The sequence below is a fragment of the Cygnus olor genome, chromosome 1 (assembly GCF_009769625.2).
Source record: "Cygnus olor isolate bCygOlo1 chromosome 1, bCygOlo1.pri.v2, whole genome shotgun sequence".
In the NCBI taxonomy this organism is placed as follows: domain Eukaryota; kingdom Metazoa; phylum Chordata; class Aves; order Anseriformes; family Anatidae; genus Cygnus; species Cygnus olor.
The window spans coordinates 199,013,026-199,034,291 of NC_049169.1; the positions used below are offsets into that span (position 1 = coordinate 199,013,026).

Below are 21,266 nucleotides of genomic sequence, written 5' to 3' on the forward strand. Positions count from 1 at the left end.
TCTCCACAACTCTGGAGGATCCTGAAAGCCTGCTGAAGAAATAAGTCAGAGCTGAGAGCGGGGCTTGGCATCTCCTGCAGCCCACAGGAGACCCAAGCTTGGCATCCAGTGTGTTAAAATGCACCAGCATTGCTTAAAGTTTCCTTTCAATCTCAGCACCTCCTCCGCCTCCATACAAATGATTTTTGAACTTTTTAGGGTGCCTTCTTTTCACTGCTGACTACAAAGGCTCTTGTTTCAGCTCACCAAATTATCTTGCTGCATGTCATTTTCACATATTTTAACTCCTGAGTGCGTGGGTACAAAGCAGACCCTCCCAAGAAAAGTACCGTGAAATAAGACCAAGCACAATCTCAAAAAGCAACAAGTTATTTCTCACCTTTCCCACCTGAGATGCATGTTCCCTCTTAGCAAGGTGTTGGTGCTGTACCTGAGATCTGACTACAGCACAGATAAGCAAACCTAAGCTAACTACAACCTAGGCTGATCAGCATTGCTGCTCCCATCAGTGAAGCTACAAATACCAGCACAGACCACATAAATCTAATCAGGATGCAGTGGGCTCTGACCACTGAACATATCACGATAAAGCGTCTGATATCTTGACTTCACGGCCACCACCACCTAGGCAGGCTTGGTTACAGCTAGCTGGGGCACTCGGACTAGAAATACCTGTAATTTACTGGGAAGGAAGGAGCTCCTTCCAGAATGAACTGAAAGAAAAGAAAAATTACTGGAAGAAATTCATACCTCTTAACTGCAAGCCCTTGGCTCCCCAGGCAGGCGGTGCAGGACGACTCCTGGGGCAGCTGTCTGGCCCTGGGATGGCACCACGTCCCACAGCATGCTCAGGGTTACGGGACCTGCCTCCCACCCCGACCCTGCTCACAAGGGCAGGGGCAGCATTTGCATGGAGCACTAAAGGAGGACAGCTCTTGGCAAACAGCTTTTCTACACCACACCTCCAGTCTCCCTTCCCTGTCCCGACGGCGTTACTGAGCTTCAGTTCCTCCCGTGCAGCAAGGAACTCGTTCTCCTACTGGTCTGGCAGGGCGGTGTTGGGATGAAGCTGCCTCAAAGGCAGAGAGAGACTGGTATCCTAACACGTAGCCAGAAAAACCCTTTGGTTGGTCAGGGCACACCAGCACCTACCTGCTGGAAAACCACCAACATGGGCCCAGATACTGGGGAGGGAAAAATAAGTACGAATAAAAGCATTACAAGTACCTAAGTAAATTGCTATGTAATGGTCTGCAATTCCCCAGGGAAAAAAAAAAAAACACAACGTATTATAATGATATGGCTCCATAGCTAATTTTGGTTACTGATCCGTCAGGCCTTTCTATAGGATGCTGGCATACAATGTGGAATGTATTTTAAGTGTCACTTTGCTTGAATATATACCTCCAACACATGCTAATAACAGTTTAAATGTAAAACCCTGCCACGTCACAGCTGCTCACATCTATTACTTCCGAAGACAGAAAGTAACTGCTAAGCATCATTCTTCAGAAATGGAGAGAGAATGTGGGAAAAGAGATGGATGGATTTGGCAAGAGATCGCAAATGCCTAGGATTTCTGTCTCCTGCTCACTGCAAGCTTGCATACTTTATTCCTTCTCCAGTTTTATTTTAGCACCAACTTTTCTGAGCGTCTTTTGCAAGCCAGCTCAGCCCAGCATGAAGTGCATTGGCACATTCCACCACCGCAACCCCGTCACTGTGGTCAAGCAGTCAAAATCCTCATCAAGTCGCATTTTCGGAATAGACGCTATGCCAGAGCAGCTGAAAGCACTCCCTGTTACACGTGGACGACTCCGGTGCAGCTTGTGGGAGGTCTTCGGGCACACCGGGAGGTGAGGACTGCCCGTGCCATCAAGCTCACCTCCCCATTTCAGGGGCATCTCTGAAGGTCTCTGGTCAAGCTGTAGCTCAAATGTATCAGTTGAAGGCTGAGTAAGTAAGATGATAAATCTAAATCTCTTCTGAAGCCTTGTTTTCCACTGTTTTGGTATCACTTCTCTCATTGAAGCTCTTCTTTTTTTCTTTTTGACAAATACTTCATCATCTATGATTTGCCTGTACAGGCCATAATTACCCCTTACAGAGAAAGGGTGAGGAATGAACAGACACACCATCCTTACAGACTGTACCTTTCTAACAGGTTTCCAGCATAGCCAGACTGATGGACCCTTTATTAGGAGAGAGCAGATTAACGTAATTGCCTTATAGTTTCAACTCTTTTTGTCATCTTCAGAGCAGATGTTCTCCGAGTTCTGCCCTATTTGCTAAATGCTGTCAAGTGACAATTCCCATCCATTTTGGGGAGGACTCCTGAAGCGAACTGCATGGATGTTTAAAGAGACTTGTGCTTAGGACTACTCCTTCAAAGGCTGCGAGGCTGGTTGCCATGGTTGCTGGAGGCTAAACCTGGCAGGGCTGATGTCTTTATCAAAGCCAAGCCGCAGGAACGAGCCCTGAAGGCTGGGGATGCTCCACAAAAGCACCATCAGGGCTAGAGGTCCTGGCAACGGGAGCTGGAAGGGAGGAGGAGATAAAATGCAGCACCTGGTTAGAAGAAGGCAAGTGGGATGGTCTGATCTTGGTGCAGTGGTAGGAGGAAGGAACTGCCCAGTGTAAGGGAAAGATAATAAGGAATCAGGCATTCACCTCCAAATTAACGTTGGTGGAGATGATTCCGAGTTTGGCACAGTAACAGGCAGGCATCAGCTACCCGGCGGTTCGGGAGCAGGCAGTACTCGTGATCCCAAATCAAATCCCACAGGCAGGGAGGATGGGAGCTCAGTGGGTACACACTACTTCTCAAGACAGCTCTGAGCCAACAGCCTGGAGGACCACCATGCCACTGGCTTACTATCTCCATCAAAGGTGTAAAAACCAAAGGTCGGGAGAATCCATTATCCTTCAACAATTCCACGTTATTCTTACAAGAGATGAAAAACTACAGATTAATGCATTTCCCTAGCACTTCTTCACCTCCCTAAACCCACACAAGGAAGAGAGGAGAAGAGCAGCGGGGGGGAATAAATTTGTTGCACTCTTTGCATCTTGGAAAAGATGGTTACTGTTGTCCTAAGCCATTTTGAACTCATCCTTCCTCAGCAAGCTGAAGGCCGTGAGCAGGGCTGGGACAGAGCAAGGAGCAGCTCCATCGCCACCACGTGTGGCGTGGCTCGACTCTGTTAGCGCTCAATGGCCTCTACTCCAAAACTCAGGTTTGGACTGTAATAGCAGTGCTGTAAAAACAAGACTTTACAGCTCCTTAGCACTGCTCCTGCTCTTTTATCCAGAGCAAAAACTTCAGGGCAAAAGGCATCCAGGTCATTCCCTGCACTGAGCCAGCTCACATCCCATCTGGTGACCCAGTGAAAACGTGGCAAAAGGAAGAAGTGCTGCCCACTATATCTAGCACTGCGCAAAAACACGGGCAGAAAAAGACAGGGATGGGACAGTACACAGCACACCCTGTGAGGTTCTTGTTATGGTAAATGATGGAGACGACAGATCAGGGTTCACCGTATACAAAGCACAGAATTCAGTTACTAAACTATGCGAGTAATTGGGTTTATGGATGTTCATGGAAGAGGCAGCAGGGAAGCCATCCTCTCAGGGCAGCTAAGTGCTTGACTTCTGTGGATTTTTATGTGTTTGTCAAACACTTAGATACTACATGCACTTAGAATCCTTTAAATAAATAAAATGCATCGGGATAGTTCAGCGCAAAAGGCGCGGTACCAATGCATGTTAACCGCTTCCAATGGAAATTACAACAGTGTATAGGCATAGTAAGTGCAGCCAAAGGGAAGCCTAATAAAAATAGGATAGCAGGGAGAAAGAGGAGGAAATTTAAGACTGACAGCATTGCTGCCTGAAAGAAATCAGGACAGTAGATCTGAGAATAGCTCAGATCATAAGATAGAGAGGGAGGAAAAGCACCTTCGTTTTACCACAATTCGGCCAGCTTACATTTCATTACAGGCAATCCAGGATAGGCAATTGTGTAATCAAGAGCCAGACGGCTTTACTCATTTATAATTAATTCAGAGTACTTTGAAAGTGAGCTCAGAAAATAGCCAAGTGCTTCCCTTTAAGGGAATCTCTCGTAATGCTTCTGCAGGGCACCGCAAGCAAAGCAGTTGTTCAGCTGAAGACAAAAGGGTTTCTCCTGACATAAATGAATAAAACGCTGCCTGTGGTAACAAAGCAGAGAACATGGCCCATCTTGAAGGAAGGCTTTAATCCAAACACCGGAGTTTTACAGTGAGAAACACCATTGTGGACATTTTTACACCGTTTTAAGGGTCGAGAGAAATCTCACTGCATTATGGACCGAGGTGGAGACAACTCAGTCTTCTATTTATTGTACGTGGCAAGCATGATTTTTGGCTCCAGAACCACAACCTGCGCTCCCATCTACCCACCACACTTGCCAGGAGCATAGGTGTTAAAAGCCTTTATGGTTGCATTGGCCCCCATATGTTCCCCACCCTCCCCAGCCACCCCACCGCGAACCGCCTCAACAGCAGAGCCCTGCGTCCCAGCGCTGCTCATTTGTTCGGATCCTCAGGTATTCATTAGCTGTCCTGTGCCCACACAAATAATTCAGAAAGTTAAATGCCGCCTTCCGTTTTGCGTGGTTACTAATTTATCTACACTTAGCTTTTCATCTGTAATTCACATTGACATTAATGGAGAGACAAATATGTGTGTAACAGAACAGAGGCAGACCTAAATAAATGAGAAGAAATGTGGTCACCAGAAACCAATTATACATTCAAAACTGCATAGTGGAAACCACTGGAGTGTTGAAATCAAGTGAGGAGGAAAATGTACCAAAAACACACTTAGACTGGGGGAAGGAGGGGGTGCAGGGACATAGTTTCTAGTACATACAATCAGTCTCAGCCTCATGGAAAAGAATATAAATATTTAGACATGAACAGACCTCTTAAAATACAGTTGCAGAGCCTGCTGGCACGTGGACAAACATACAATAAGCCCACCAATGTGGAGACACAAATCAGGTAAATCAGACATGAAATTGGCAGGCAACACATGCAAGATGCGTTTTGTAAAGGCAAAATGTGTTCACCACCAAATACGAAGATGAATTTTCCAAGACAATCTGAAGCTGAACTGTAAAAGAAATAAACATTAAATATTTAAAGCTGTTCACCTAAATGCTATCACTTGGAGCACATGGTGGCTTTTCCTTCCACCAGCATTCTTCTCCCTGCAACAGAAACCAAACTCTTTAAAGGGAAACACTTTAGCAGTCTTGATACTTTGCAAGCTGAACATCTGCCCAGATGGCCCTGAAAGAGTTAAGCGCTTCAGAGCTCAGATATTCTCCTTCCCATGTCTCAGGATAAGTACTAGAAGATTTATGTGCAATGAATTTCCAATTACAGATCTCCACCAGCTGGGCTGTCAATCAGCCTGCCTATCCAGCGCATGTCTTCACATCCCCATGTTCTTGTTGCTCATAGAGGCTCCTTCTCCACCCAGGAGCACACACAAAAGCATGTAATTCCCACATTCCTGCCAACCGAAGCAGGTTAAACGGTGCTTTGGTCTTCCCTTGCTCCTCCAGTTCAAGACAAACATTATTTTCTCACCACAGCATCCAGGAGAACTATTCCAGTGATGAATCTGAGACACCAAAACCTATTTTAAAAGCAGAATGACATTTCCTCCAAGGCTTTTCCCATTAGCAGCCACTGGAAAGGAATGCGTGGCATGAGGGAAATCTGGGAGGGAAGCCCTAGGATCAGGACACGAAATCTTCCTACAATGGTACCCAAGGTCCATATACAAAGTTTAAAAAGAAAAAAAAAATCCACTGCCCTAACTTTCATTATGTTAAGTCTTTCATTATTATTTTACCCAGGTAAAGAAGTACGAAGTTGTCAGAGAAGTAGGTATGGTAGCTTTGGGATCTCCAACATGCTCCTCAGATTCATCTAAAAGAGGCATTATCTCCCATCAATTACAAAATTACTTCCTGTGTCTCACCTAGTTTTTAGCTTAGCATACATAAAGTGTTCATGAAAACGGGTGTCTTGCTCAGGGTCACCACCCACCCCATTTTAATGGATTATCCTTTATTTCTTTAATACTCCGACTCGCTCTCAGCACCACCGCACATCCTTTACTTCATTTCTCAGCCACATGACTAAGGGAAACGCTGAATCAATAAACCTTTGCAGAGCAACACTAAGCAATATAACCAGTGATTAAATCTTGTTTTCAATGTAGAATTCTACTTGAAGAAACATAATTTAAAAAAGCTAACCACAAAGCTCTGAAAAAATATTTTCCTCCCCTGTTTGCTAAGATCTCACTAAGCCATACCCCTGAAATGAAAAAACCACAGACATGGCATCATCCCTGAGACTTTGCCTGTTACAACATGATATTACCCCAGGCTGTTGTTTTTGCACCTGCATCTCACTTCCTAACCTGGGTTACAGAGAAGATGATTCTTGAAAGGTTAATTAGCAGCTATGTAAACAGAAAATCCTTGCTATGCATCGGAGTGAATGTGTTTCACAGCAAGGGTTGAGCACCGTGCGAAGGGCAGGGCTTTGAGACGTGGTACCAAGCCAGGTCCTCCAGCAGAACCCGTAAGGTGTTTTTTTTTTGCCTGCAGAGGCCTTACCAGAGCTCTCTGGAAATTTTCATCCAGGCTCGACTACCTATAAATAGCGAAGTGCAGCCCCCGGGGGCTGTGTGGCTCTGTGCTGTGGTTGCTCCGAGTTGCTAAGGAGATGGCAGAGCGACGGCGTGCAAACTGCGTGGGGGAACCCAGAGGAGAGCGGCACCGCTCTGGGGCTGGGCCCGGAGCCAGGCAGGTAACCTCTGGATCAGAAGCCTCCCTTGGAAAAAAAAAATAAAATAAATGGATGGAGACTCTCTTTGGCTTCTGGAAACACTGGAAAACAAGCCTGAGAGAGGCCAGGCACGTGGAATGTCAGGACAGGCATTCCCATCGACAGACTCCTGAATAATTATTACAAACCACCAACTGTCTGGGTTCTTGCAGCATCTCTGCTTCCTCAGTCCAGACCTGGGTTCTTTATCTCAGAGGAAAGTAATTATAGCCTATACTACACAGCACCTTCCCAAAGCAAAAGGAATTTTTGAATCCTTTTAAGTTACTTCTATGTAGGCTTTACAAACATGACTGATATGCAAAACATCAAGCTTTGAACTGCAGCACTGGAACAAACTACCTAAAGGAGCTGAGACTACAGGATGACCCCTTATACTCACTCTTTTTCACATCTGAGCATGCACCCAAAACACTTGTTTTGGGCTAGATGATGCCTGAATAGAGACGAAGTCTGCTCAAGACACGTGAGGAAAATAAGGGTCATCCTGAATTAAGGTTAGACATAGATGTGACTGTCCATCTCAGCTGGTCGAATTACATCCCTAAATAGACGATGACTCGCAGTCGCTGTGATGGTAGCAAACTTCAGCCAGACGGAGTGCACACCCTGAGGAGAGGAGGTTTTGCATTTCCAGAATGAATGGAGATATGATTTTACAGGGATATATAAGGCTTACTTAAAGTTTATGCAGGAGCAACTTTGCAATTGCTCCTGGTGGACTGGAAAACAGCCTGGAGATAAAGGTATCTATAAAGAAAAAAAAATCTAGAGTAGTTTCTAAGAACAAAACCCAGAGGGAAACAGTAACAACGAAAAGGTGTAGGAATTCCTCAAAGAAACACGAATGCAAAAGAGCCAAGGTAGCTCCTACAAACACTGCAGAAATATTTTGTTTTGTTATCCGCAGTTCCTCATGCAGATTACTTGGTTGTGATAGAAAATTAAATGCTTTTGTTTTCCAAGACCCATCCGCAGCTAAAATGATACATCTTAGCAGAACAAAGGCAGTCTCTCTTGCCAACGTTGTATTAGCTCATCTCTCACAGAAAAACAAAGACTTAGCAGAAAAAGGTGTATTTTTCTCTGTGGCCACCGATGCTCCAAGCCACGGAAGTATCAAAGCGCATCTGACAGCTGCTCATTATTACACGGCTGAAAGAGAAAACTGTACTTTTTTCTTTTCCCCAAGACAGCAATGAAACCACATTAGGAATATTTGAAACGAAAAGCACGCAGAACAACCGAGTGATTTGAACGTACTGTCTTCCATCTTCTACAGATGATAACGCTAACAGTAACTCACTAGCAACAAATCGACGGAGAGAGAAAGAACAGACGATCGCAGCTTATTTCCCAGCGAACGTATTCCGTAACACAGAGGAGTGTATGATAGATCTGCCACCATCTGATCTCGACTGTTGTAAAACCAGTCATTCTTCCTTCGTCTGCCAAAAGAGTTCAGAATTACTGGGGATACTTTTGGCAACCTTACGGACACAGAAGCGCTGAGGCATACTCCCAGAGGACAGCTGAAAGTTTCTTAATAATTTCCATCTATTAGATGCCACTTTTGCACATTACTTGAGGACTGTCCAGTACGATTTTAAGTTAATTAAAGATGATGAAGATGGGGAAAGATGCCTCAGGTCTTATTGCTGCTGCTGCATTTCATTTCTACCCACAGAAGTTTTTTACAACAGCCTTAAAAAAATCAGAAATCTGATCTTGCATCCACTGAAGTTTATGACATAATACATTCACTGAAAAGCAGCTTACAACAAAGATCTGATAAAATATTCTTTGGTCATAAATACAAAGCTTAACTGGGGGAAAAAAAAAACAAAAACAAACAAACAAACAAAAAACACAAAAATGCACCCTCTCACGTATTAAGCAGAAATAGAAGTGGTAAGAGTCCTCATTCAATGCTATACACTACTTCATAAAGTCCTAACCTCTCATTTTGATTTCTGCAAATAAAACTATTTTTAACCCTATTTTAACTATTTTTACAGGAAATTACAAGCATGATTGAACTTATGTAATTTGACAAGAGGCTGAATACAAATTATTCTTATGAGAAATATCATTATGGTCACGAGGCAAGGGGCATGAACTGAAATACAGGAAATTCTTCTTAAACATAAAAAAAACCTTTTCCACTGTGAGGGTGGTCTGGCACTGGAAGGGTTTGACCAGATGGGCTGGGTAGTCTCCCTCCTTGGAGATATTCAAAACCTGACCAGACACAGCCCTCAGCAACCTGCTCGTGTTGACCCTGCTCCGAGCAGGGGCTTGGACAAGGAGAGCTCCAGCACTGCCCTCCCACCTCATCCCCTCTGGCGTTCCTGGAGTATTAAGTAGAAAGATTCCAACATAGTGGTTGTGGTAAGGCTGAAACTCACAAAATGTATTGAAACATATTAAAACTGATAATCAAGTATCACAGAAATCCGAATTGATTGTATTGCATGTTTGTTAGCAAAAGCAAAAGCAAACTAGAAGAGTACATCCAAAAGAAAAATACCATTTCTTTTTACATACTTGTATCTCCAACAAATGAAATGGTGTGTCAGGAAATCCTCTTTTTTCATCAAAGGAACAGATCTGGAACATGGATTCTGTATTTCTGTCTCCACATTGTTATCGTGTTGATGGCTATGGCTCCTTTTCTTGTCAATCTTTATTTTCTTACGTCCTTTAATTAACTGTCACACTTCCTATATTTCCCGAAATATTTCTTCCATGTCTCAAACTTCAGAAACTAGTCATTTAATGTTACTAAAAAACAGTAACACAGTGAAGCAAATAAATGACGCAGCCCTTTACAAGCATGGCAGAGCTAGCCAGGGAAGCCTCTTCAGCTTCCAGCTGAGTCTGAAAATGCCTCTCATCACTCTGAGACACTCGGTCCAGCACTGACTGTGCAATTCTACAGCTTTTACTTAGCCATCACTGCTAATGAAGAAGGGAGTTGGAACTAAGCGGCGTTAGCAGCTTTGCCATCAATGTCACCCATTCAGCACAGATTCGTAAGTGTCTTGGACAGGTCTGAGAGGTACAGGAGGAAGTGGGGAAGCTCAGCCTCAGCTGTGAGTACAGGGCTGAAGCACAAACAGGCAACCAGAATGTGAAAAACTCCAAACTATGCTGAACAGCAACAGCTGAACAAGCAATATCTGGGCACACACAAATCTGGAAGATAAGAGCACGCACAGCAAGCACAATGGTGCAAGTCACCGGAGTGCAATGCTAGAGAAGGCAAGTATTTGAGGGCCAGCAAATTAAATTCATAATACCCTGAATTCAGCTATTTCGACAATGCCAAACAAAGAAACCTTTCATGCAACATGCAGTTTTCCTTTAATACACAGATGTTAAAAATAGTTTTTAAAAAGCGAGGGAAAATTTAAAAAATAATCGAGTTAAAATATATTCCAGATAATAATGTCTTCATGTACATTGTATGAACTCTTTCAACACCTTCCACATGGGTGTACTCTGCACATTTCTCAGCCAGCCTACTAGGAGAGGGGGAAAATGTGGCCAGAGTCAGTATGACTTTCAGGTTTGCGATGTCTAAACTGCTGATTAGTAAAGGGTTTATTTCTCTACTGAAGCAAAACCCTTCACTGGGTTAAAACAGAAATAAAATTCCAGTAAGCATGAGGATTCATACAGGCGTGTTTGCTAAATGCTCTGCACCCCTGGACTCCTCTTGCACATCCACAGCCATCTCTCCCCAGAGGTTCAAGTCCTCACCACTGTCCTGCCAAAGCATCCGGAGAAAAATGTGCTCAGCAAACACAGTATTGCTGCAAATGGGCTTGCACAACTTTCAGAGGCTTGCTGCTGAGACTGCAAAGAGTTAAACACCACAAGGCATTGCTCTGATCTCACAGATCAGTGAAAGACCAGCAGCAACTCTACCCAAAGCAATGCTGCAAAATAAACATGAAGCTGAATAAGACCCATAAGTTCTTAAAAAGAGCCAGATATAGATATGGATTTCCCAAGGTGAACTCCTTTTGTACCAATGCAACCTCTAAACCTATTATCATTTAACCTTCTTCAGGATTTAGGGTTAATTTCCAACTAATAACTACCATTCGGATCAGCCATGTAAAGCAAATTGACAGAGCTCCCACATACTGAAAAGGGATGGCAGCGTCCAGTTGAAACACTTCGCCAAACCTCTGCAGAGCTGAAAAATAAAATTACTGTCTGCACAGCGGGCTCAACTTCAGTTACTCTCTTAGTGATAACATCGAATGATCCATTTGCCACCTGAAGCTGATGCAGGCTAAGAAACTAAACGATGAGACCCTAAAGGCACATTTTTCCCTATTTGGGGTGACAGCGCTTCTATTCAAGATACAGATAAAATTCTTAAAATTTCTTGCAGCATTATCACTGTCCATCTGGAGTCCCCACAGAATTAAAGTTTCAAAATCCAACCCCGTTTCTCCATCTGGAGCTTTTTGCCACCGTGACCAGCTGTTAAAGCTTAGGCATATCATCAGGAATTCAGTGACACAGCAAAGGTTTGAATACACACATACATTTCTGACTCCCAGCAAGCAGAAAGCAGACCAAAAAATTATGCCCATGACTAACAAGTCCCATCATGCCTCCTAAGCCTCTTCAGTATAAACTGATTTGAGAATGTAACAGTGGTCATAAACATTACATTCTTGTAGAGAGCTTTTTTTTTTTTTTTTTTTAAGAAAAAAAGTGGGTTTTTTCTTTTTGAGTTTAAAAAAAATGTATATCAGCATAATCATATGTGACAGAGAGACAGCCACTTGCAAAACAGCTCAGTCCTCTTCTGAACCTTGCAAATGCAACTAATTTGGCTTCCTGCATTACTGTAAGGGCAGAGAGAAGTCAGAACTGGATCACAAGTGTGAGCTGCTGCACGTTTTTCTCTCCAAAATAGCTGCCACCTGGGGGCATGAAGCCAGTCTGCCTCCACGCATCACAGCTGTGGTGAAGCTGTGGAGAAAATTGATCGGGGAAGGAAAATGAACAAAAATTAGTATCAAGCACAAAGCAAAGATTTTTTTTTTTCTCCTGAATGTTAAGCGTTACTTTAAAACCACTACCAAGAGAAGGAAAGGGAAGGAGTGGGATGTGTTACTCAGCCCTGCCACACGCCAGGGCAGGGCCAAGGCAGGGGCATGGCGGCGGGTCCTGGTCTCTGCCTCTGGCTGTGCCACCACACACGGGGACACCTGATAGGAGCTGACAGAACTTCCTTGCAGACACGGGCCGGGCCCAGACGCTGTCCCACAACTGACAAATGAAATCGGGTTTTGAATGTGAAAAGTGGGTCACGGCAGCAGAGAGGAGGACGAGCCCAGCACGGCGGCAGCATGCAGCGAAGGATGGAGGAGCGACCGGTGGGACCCCGAGGCCTTCATTAGTGGTGTTATTATGCAAATTTGGCAGCGCCCGTCAGCCTGTCAGTCCTGCAACGGGGAGCCGCCCTAGGTGAATCTCATTAAATGCCCCTTGCCCCGCCTGTGCTTATTAGTTCTCCTGTCACCCCGTGGAGGACGCGCTCCTCCTCACCCGGCACTGCCAAGCTGCTCATCCTGGCCCAGCCTCTGCTCCCTCCATTCCCCCATCCCTCACAGGTGATCTTCTCCTTCCAATAGCTCCATCTTCAGTGCCACATCCCCGGAGTGGCACAGAGGGGGGCATTTTGGGACAGGGGACACAGGGACAGCTGGCTTGTCCCCCACCACCCCTGCGCTGCGCTTGCTTTCTCACAAAGCCAAGGGATGGGGCCACACTGAGAAGTCTGGAAGCTTCTTTAAGCATTCGCTGCTTTCCCAAAAAAAGTTCGAGTCCCTGCATGCCTGGGGATCCCAGGGAAAGGGCACGTGTCCACCTCCACAATGGGACGTGTGCCCGAAGGACACAAGCACTGCAAGCATGCAGTGCTGTATGCAGCATCCTCATCCAGACCCTGCACTCTCCCAGCCCTCCCCTTAGTTATCGTTACCATTACCGCTCAAAAAATCCGGACTTTTTAAACAGTGCTTAAATGATTCTCTCCCCCAAAGAATTAAATTACCATTTATAGCCTATTCTTCTATTAAAAATTTATCAATTTATTCATCACTTCTAGAACTGAGACCTTTCATTTGTTTTACAATGAAGAAACCTTTGATCCGCAATTCTCCAAGGCTACCATTTTTTATTCTTTAGTTCTTCTCATTAAAAATAAAATACCTCTATTCTCCAAAACGCCTTGATGGCACACTCAGAATGCCCACTGTAACAATGAGAAACTTATTTTAGCCTTACCTTGTGATAGGCACTTCAGAAGTTTAAAAGGCTTCTTTTTCTTTTCCTTTTTTTTTTTTTTTTTAAATCATAACAGTGCTGTAACGAAAAAAAAAAAAAAAAAAAGAGGAGGTTTTACATCCAAGAATCACCAGGCTGGAAGACTGCAACCAGACATTATTTAGAGAATGAGCCAGAAGAACGCCTTTCTCACAATTACAAACAGCAAAAATACTGTTTTGCAGAATTTCACCCCCCCAGCATGCTGAATTGGGCTAACCTGAGGTGAGTTTGCTCTGCAACACCTCCCAAGAACCACCCCAGCCCTGCCAGGCTGCCTCTGAGGAGCAGCTCCTCTGCCGAGCCTGAGCCAGCCCAGGCATCAGGGCTCACAGAGGAACATTTGGAAACGACGTTTCAGCAATTCTGCCACCCCACACCGCAAGTTTATCCTGTTCTCAACAGCTGGACACACAAAGATCCCTCTCAGCAAAACAACCGTTAGCGCTTGGGTGTGACTATGACCACAGAAAGCAGATTTGCCCCTACCCGAGCTGCTAAACGTGCATTTCACATCAGCCACCTCAGGCTGCTCCTACCAACAGCAGGCTAAAATGTCAAAGTGGATTTGCCGGATTGTAATCCTGGAACATTTCACATATCACCTCTCTGAGGACCACACACAATCACATTTCTTTATTCCGTAAGATTTCTACCCCCTTACCTATCAATAAAAAGAGCTGTGGACCGTTTGCCCAGCCTCAGGTTGCATGGCACAGCCTGGCCGCGTCCCCCTACTTTGGCCCAGTATGAAGCACAGGACATCACTACTATCTGTTGTATGTCTTGTGGATCAAAAGTTCCAAGCATGTGCTTTGGATCAGAAGTTTGGAGTGACCTGATAGCTCTGTCAGCCCCTCTCAGTAGAGGGTCACCTTCATGCATGCCCTGGAGAAGGCTGCAGGAGGGCGTAAAGTCAGTGGTAGAAATTCAGCCTTTATGCCACTGTCCCATTGCCTATGGGGAATGCCCCATGCGCCAAATCTGTGCCAGGCAGCAGGCTAACACGTCTACGAGCTTGTTCTCCCCATTTAGCAGTATAGATGCAGCATGAAGGGCCACGCTTTGCTGCCAACCGGGTGTAAAGCCTACACGTGCAACGCCAAGTGATTCCCCAGCACAAGAGCATCTCATGAATTCGTGCAGGTCTGCCAAGCACAGCTCTGCATTACACAGAGGCTTGCAGGGCTTCTTCTGCATGAAGGTTTATGATCTTTTCTGATCTTTCAGTAAACCTAGCTGACAATTTTCCTTCAAATTCATTTTTCAAGGAAAATTTTGATTTTTATCCAAAATACACATTTCCCCACACTTGCTCTCTGGAGAGAGACTCCTCTCCAGTGCCTGAGGAGCAGAATGTGCTGTTTCCAGTTTGATTTTTAACACCAGAACATTTTCTATACACCGGAATGCTATTTTCTGCACACCTGTCACAGAAAGCTGAAGAACGAGCTAAAGCTGAACTCTGGACAGACACCAGACCCTGTTCCAGGCCTGGGTTCAGCTCACATGCAGTGCTGAATCAAGCCCTCAGTCATTTCCCGAGAGGTGAAGGGGAAAAAAAAAGGAAAATCTAAACCATCCAATTCCCAGCACTTATATTCAGCAACACCAAAGCAGAATGACCAGCTAACTTGGTAGAGAAAGAATAATATACTCCACTGCCACAGCAAGAGCATATCAGAGGATCAAAAACCACTTAGTGTCCAAGCCGCTGTTCAGTGCAAAGTAAACCCTCCAGCAGCTACAGGGAGAGAAAAGGCAGCTTTTGCCAGCAGACACATTTGTGTAGAAGCCCGAGCTATGACCACAGGACCCCACCAAAAGTACCTGTGGTCCCTCCTCATTCCCGACACTCAGCAGTTATCCGCACTAGGAGAGAGAAGACAAACAGAGCCAGTGGAAAGAGAGAAATCCAGAAAACTGCTCCGTAAAATAGCACGTGGCAAAGTGTAGCTAATTACGCTTTTGTCACCAAATACAAGATGGACCAAAAATATTACTGTCTTGTAAGTCACTTGCATATGCCAGAATATTTCCACTCCGCATAAATGGATTCCTTTCAAATATTGTGAAAATGAATTCATCCCACAGAAACACAACAGGCCTAACTGCATGTCACCAGATGTCACCCGGGCTATGATACAGCCACTTGAGTATGCTCTTCACCAGCATCGCATAGGAGCCGCGAATGTCTGATGAGCCCCAGGAACGCGGGCTTGCCAAGCGCTTGTCAATCTCCAGCGTGTGTTATTCCTCTCCAGTAATCTCATGCCGGCATCTTGTTCCTGTGTACATAAAAGCTTGCTCAGCGTGTTCAAATTGCTGTAATTCTGACAGCCTAATCATTTGGCGAAATGCTGCCATATTAACAGATAACAGCTTGCCCTCTCTGCAAACAGGAGGCTCCTACTCTGCATCACTTGTTCCGGGGACAGGACGGACGAGGGGGTTTCACCTCCTGCTCCTGTTGGTGTGATAATGTTAATAATACTTAAATGCCCATTACCCCCCATAGCAGTGCTCAAATACATCGTGGGGGTTGTTTTACTTAAGCAAAACAAAGCACACGGACAGAAAAGAGGCACTATTCCCATTTCAGAGAGTGCTTCACAGAGACAGAAGAGAACTTTATGTTACAAAGGAAACGCGTGGGCTGAGAAGGCAAACTGTATTCATCCCACCCAGTCTTAGTCCAAATAATCATAATATTATTGAATTAGTGCTCTGCTTAAAATGAGTGGAGATCAGCAGCTCACCAAGTGTGGTTTGTAGTTAACCTTTGCTCTGTGAGTCACAGGAATGACTGACAGAGGTCAGGCCAAAGGTTTTCCTAGCCCAGTATCCTGCTCGATAGTGGCCCACAACAGATGCGTATGGAGGAGGAAAAGCTGGCAAAATACACTGCAATAACTCTATGCCACAATCTAGCGATCTGCAGCTCCCACATTTCAGGAACTGGAGGGGATTTCTCTCTTTTTAAGAGCGTTTGATGGATTGCTTTTCCGGGAATTAGTACAGATGCTGTCTGTTGGCATGAAAACTTCTGGCATCAACAAGGTCCAGGGGCAGCAAATTGCACAGATTCACTACGTATCTCCATCAGGTCACTTTAAGCCTCATGCCTCAGCCTTGAAACAGCTGGAAGACCAGTCATGTGAAAGACTAACTAATCCTTCCCTTTCCAGCTAAGCAGGTTTTCCTTAGTGGCAATAGTTATTTCAGATCCCATTACTGTGCAGATAAAGTTAAGGTTACTCTTTGCACTACTTCAGGTCTACCCTGCAGACAACGTCTTGGTCAAAAATGCAGTGAAGTATTAAGGCAAATTATATATTTAAGTACAAGGTATATTTTTATGGATTAAATACATATACTTTTTGAAAAAGGCAGGAAAGTATTAGTGCCTTTCCCCTGCCACAGCACATGACTGGGTAGGAACGACTCCCATCACAAAAGTCTTGCAGCCGTTCCTCCTAGTACGGTAATTGCAAGGAAAGTGCTTCACTGTTTAGGCCAGTGGTTCCCAAATGGCCGCTTCTAAAGCATGAACCACCTTCACCCAATAGTGCACATTTACACAGAAATTCCTCCACCCGTTCTTCCATTAAATAGGGGATCAAGTTATTATTAACCCTGTCTTCTTGTTTCTTTTTGCGTTTTCTCCACAACTCCGATACTCATGTTAGTGCTCACAATATTGTCAAGTCCTAGGCCTCTCAAAGAGACCAGTAAAGGGAATACCTTCACTGTATCAACAATACATTGATCAATGTGCACGCTGGTTTGTACAGGAAATAAACAACCTCCATCCTGATCAAAGGTCCTGAACATGTTGCTTGACAGACTATAAGGAAGTGTTTTAAACACTGCAGGGCACTGTGTTTGCATTTAATCTTTTCTTTTTTATTACTTTCTTTTTTAAAACATTTTTCCCCAACCTGTCAGTGTTTGCTTTCCATGATTTGTTTATGCTATGTAAGCTGTAGGTTATTTCTGTAAGAGACCCTAATTTCCTCCTCTGCTGGGACTATGGCGATAGCCCCAAGGAAGTTTACACTGAAAGAGAAGAGCATGACAGGCAGTGAATTAAGTGGTTCAGAAAGAGATTCAATTAGCTTTCTCGGTGGAGGAAAATGAAGATTTAAAAAAAAAAAAAAAAGGAGATTCTTGGCTGTTCCACTCTAATGTCTCAACTTCTGCAAGTGGACACCAACAGACAGTCAAAGAAAATAAAAATAAAAATAAAAATTCAATAGAAAGGGTGATTTATCAACACAGGAAAAAATAATAAAATTTATCTTTTTTTTTTTTTTTTCTTGCAGCTATCACATAAGATGGAAAATGCCTCTTTAACCCCTCCCACTGAGTATCCCAGCACCAGCTACAGCAACAGATCTGCACAATCTGATTGGCAACACTCATCCATGGACACAACCTTCACAAAAGTGCAGCATCTCCCTCTCCTCTCCCCTTCGTGCCCCATGGTGAGGACCACTGCCAGGCTCAGAGAGGAAGCAATCCTGAACAGATATGATCTACATAATAAACAGCAGGAGAACAGCCAGTTACCTGCAAATGAAGTTACACACTTGTTGTCATCACCAGACCAGCCATGTGGCTGGAGCAGCCCTGGGCTGACTGACAGAAGCTGCAAAACTCCTGTGTCCAGGCACCACCTTGTGTTCCTGCTTTAGGGTCTGACCCGCAGTCGGGTAGAGTCTTTCACCCCTCAGGGTCTTCTTTTAGGAAGGATCGAGTTCTCCTGACAGTCTTTGGTCTTCCTCCTGTCCTGCCAAAAACGTCTGTAAGTTCCAGGTTTTTCCTTGGCAGCCCTCTCAAGAGACAAAAGCGTGAGGGAGGAGCTTTCCACCCTCCCCACACACCCTTTTTTTTTTTTTTTTTGGTGGCCAATTCACGGTCTGGCTGAATTCGATTCATTTGTTTCTACTGGATGTTTGCTTTTCGAGCTGCTGTAAAATTAGATGGCAGGAAGCCTAGAGCTCCTGTGCAGGCATCTTCCTTACCATCTCTTAAGCTGCAAAGCACAGAAATGGTGCATTCGTTCCAGTGAAGAAAGCCTGGCTAACGTTCCCACAAGCCTTAAAAATGCTTTGAAACCCAGTGTTGTAAGCTCCCAGGACTGACTGAGACTCGTGTCCTCCTGGAGAAATCCCAACCTAAGAAAACAATAACACCAGCACTGAGAAGGAGCCAGACCCTGAGAGGTGTTGGAGCCCTAAGTTTTGAAAATGCCAGATATTACTCAATCTGATGCCTAAACTACTAAGCTGTTCCATCAGGCACTAGTGGAGTATTTATTATTTTTAATACATGCTGCCTGCGGGCAGAAGCAAACAAAGTAAAAGAGAACGACAAGTGCCCCTTCAAAGGGACTGCCGGCTGAAACAAGAAAGCTGCATGTATAGTTTAGACTTTGTACTTTCGAATGCATATGCACCCACAAAGAGAGACAAAGCATTACAATCATGCTATTCCTGACTCCAACCATTTCTTTGCATTTAAAAATACACAGAATGCCATGAACATTCATTATTCTTTAATGGCACACTTTGGCTAAGAGAACCAAATGCAAGAAAATGAAAGACCCGGTTTGCTATTGAAAATTGAAGGCTTCTCATTAAAAGTTTTAAAAAAGAAAAGTGTAATAGTCAGGAGAAAGTGTCTACTTTTAACTCCCTTCTCTTGTTCCTCCCCAACTGTGCTCTCAGCCATGAAGATTAAGAATGTATTAAGAAAGAATGCTGAGGGAAACTTAAATAAAGGTGGCTTTTTCTTAAGAGCAGATTGCAAAAACTGTAAGAGAAGCTTAATCTGATTAAAATAATAATGACATTTTCCAAACCAGAAACTTGGTATTTAATAAGGAAGTCTACATGCAAAACAATAATTTTCACATTTTTTTGAACAGAAGACTATTTTATGATATACTAAAAAAGGCTGTGTTCAGCTGTCCTTGGGATTTACAAGATGCTAATAACAGATCTCCTGTAAATTGTTTACCACTCCAGAAATACATTTAGAGAAATGCCAGCATGGTGGATGAGTGACGTTACCCTAAGAGGGTTCAAAGTACCCTTGAGTCAATGCACAACCTTTTCACAGTCTTCCTTGGTAATGTCTTATCTGAAATAGGACAGACATAACAGTTAGACTGTGTTAGTAACTGCCAAGGACATGACACATGGCGCATGCAGTTCATGAAGGCTAATCCATGGAGAGACAGTAAATTACTCCCTCGTCAATCTGTTTTGTGCACCACAGAGTTTTGCACAACCGAAGCTGGCAGCGTGCAGCACAAATCTCCCAGGACAGACCTCAAACAGCCCAGCAAATGCCAAAGCTGGACCTTGTAGCATCCCAAGGACTCTGCAACAGGCAGCAGCTTTCAGCTTCCACTCCATTTCTACTGGCACACGTAACCTCTAATTCAGGAAAAAAAGGCTACAGGATGGCACACCCTCACCAGGTAAATGCCAACACCTGCTTTACAATAGTCCTTTTAAATTCCAGGATCTCTTCCAGCCAGTTTCGTCTAGCTTCCATTTCGTTTTATTTCTACAGTCTACAGCCTCTTCACTCACATACCTTTTAAGTCATTATTTCCCAAAGTGAAAGATAATGTACCGTTATTATCCTATATCTTAAGAAAACGGGATACAATACTAGATCGATATCCCAGCCTACTATTAAATGGCTGCACAGCCAGCCACAAATCTTCCTGTCCTTATCATTCAAATACTGAAATACCTAAGGTTCTTCTGTCCCGCAAAAAGCTCTTAAACATTTAATATCTTTTCCACTTAACAGCTTTATTTCTTCTTAAAGTTAGTGGCACATATTCTAATGATGCATTTCCTCTATTACTTCTCCATCTGCAATTTATGCATTTGTATGAATTTAACTCTGGTGAACAATAAATTCAGAGACAGCAAGCAGTCATCATACAAAATTCTTCAAACCCATCTGCTTTAGTTTTGGTACAAGAGCAATCAAACTTCTAGTGCTCAGCAGGGAACTATCCTCCGTTCCAGCTGACATACCACAAAGTCTCTGATGACAAGGCCAGCGAGAATAAAATTGGCATCTTTCTTGTAGGAAAGGGAACTTGAACCTTTGTCTGCTCCACACATCTCATGTGGGCCAGAACTGCCATCCCATGCTAGCAACCTTGATCCAGTGCTCTCCTGAGTCAGGCTTGAAGTCCTTGGCTATCCTATCCAAGGACTAAGCTATCCTATGCAGATGGTCTCATGAAATCAGAAACGGCTTGTGGAAGCACATGAGTCATGGACCTCCTTTTATATATGGAGAATGCAGCTCCTTAGGAGAGAAAAGGAACGGAGGCAATTTCCTATCATTGTGGTATTACAACAGTGTCATTAAAAACAGTGGTCACAAGGTATGAGTCCTCAACAGTCTTAAAAGTCAAGAAGCACCTAATCTGTCCCTTGTTAAAAAAAAAAGAATCCTCTAGACAAACTATGTTTGTTTTTTTTTGTTATTGCCTTTTTTTTTTTTTTTTTTTTTTTTTTTCTTTAACAAAAACACTTCTGGCTTCCAAGCACATACATTTTGGCTTGATCTGAAGAGTTCTTCCAGTCCTGAGTTCTTCCAGTCCTGATCATTTTCCTTTTTCTTTTTTTTTTTCCTCCTTTTTGTACTGCTTTTCACAAAACCATAGAAACACAGGGGGAGACGAGCAAGGAATGATTTAAAGTGCTAATTCCAGTTCTCAGGTCATGGACCTTCCTACCATATGGTCCCAGCAAAATACCATCTTACCATGTCTCTAGAAAACCTTCCCAGTTCCCGTATGGCAAACACAAGACAACTACTCCTGAAAAGTTTATAGCCCTCCACAGGGGAGCAGCTGGAGGTGCCATAGCTGGGGACCCAGTCCCAAAATGTCCCAATCAGCACCCAAAACGTCCCTATCAGCACCCATGTTTCTGCAGTGCTTCCAGGGGTGTC

General features: G+C 44.0%; 1 protein-coding gene across 3 annotated transcripts in view; it reads right to left on the minus strand.

Moving 5' to 3' along the window:
- Positions 1–21,266, minus strand: part of FAT3 (FAT atypical cadherin 3) — a 415,442-nt gene that overhangs the window by 351,753 nt on the left and 42,423 nt on the right. Inside the window, exon 1 of one of the 3 annotated variants that reach the window (XM_040544265.1) lies at positions 17,844–18,444. The exons of the other annotated variants lie outside the window; for them this stretch is intronic. The gene's annotated coding sequence lies outside the window, so the exon portion shown is untranslated. Of the gene's footprint in view, positions 1–17,843; positions 18,445–21,266 lie in introns of those variants that run through there. 3 annotated transcript variants of the gene reach the window in all.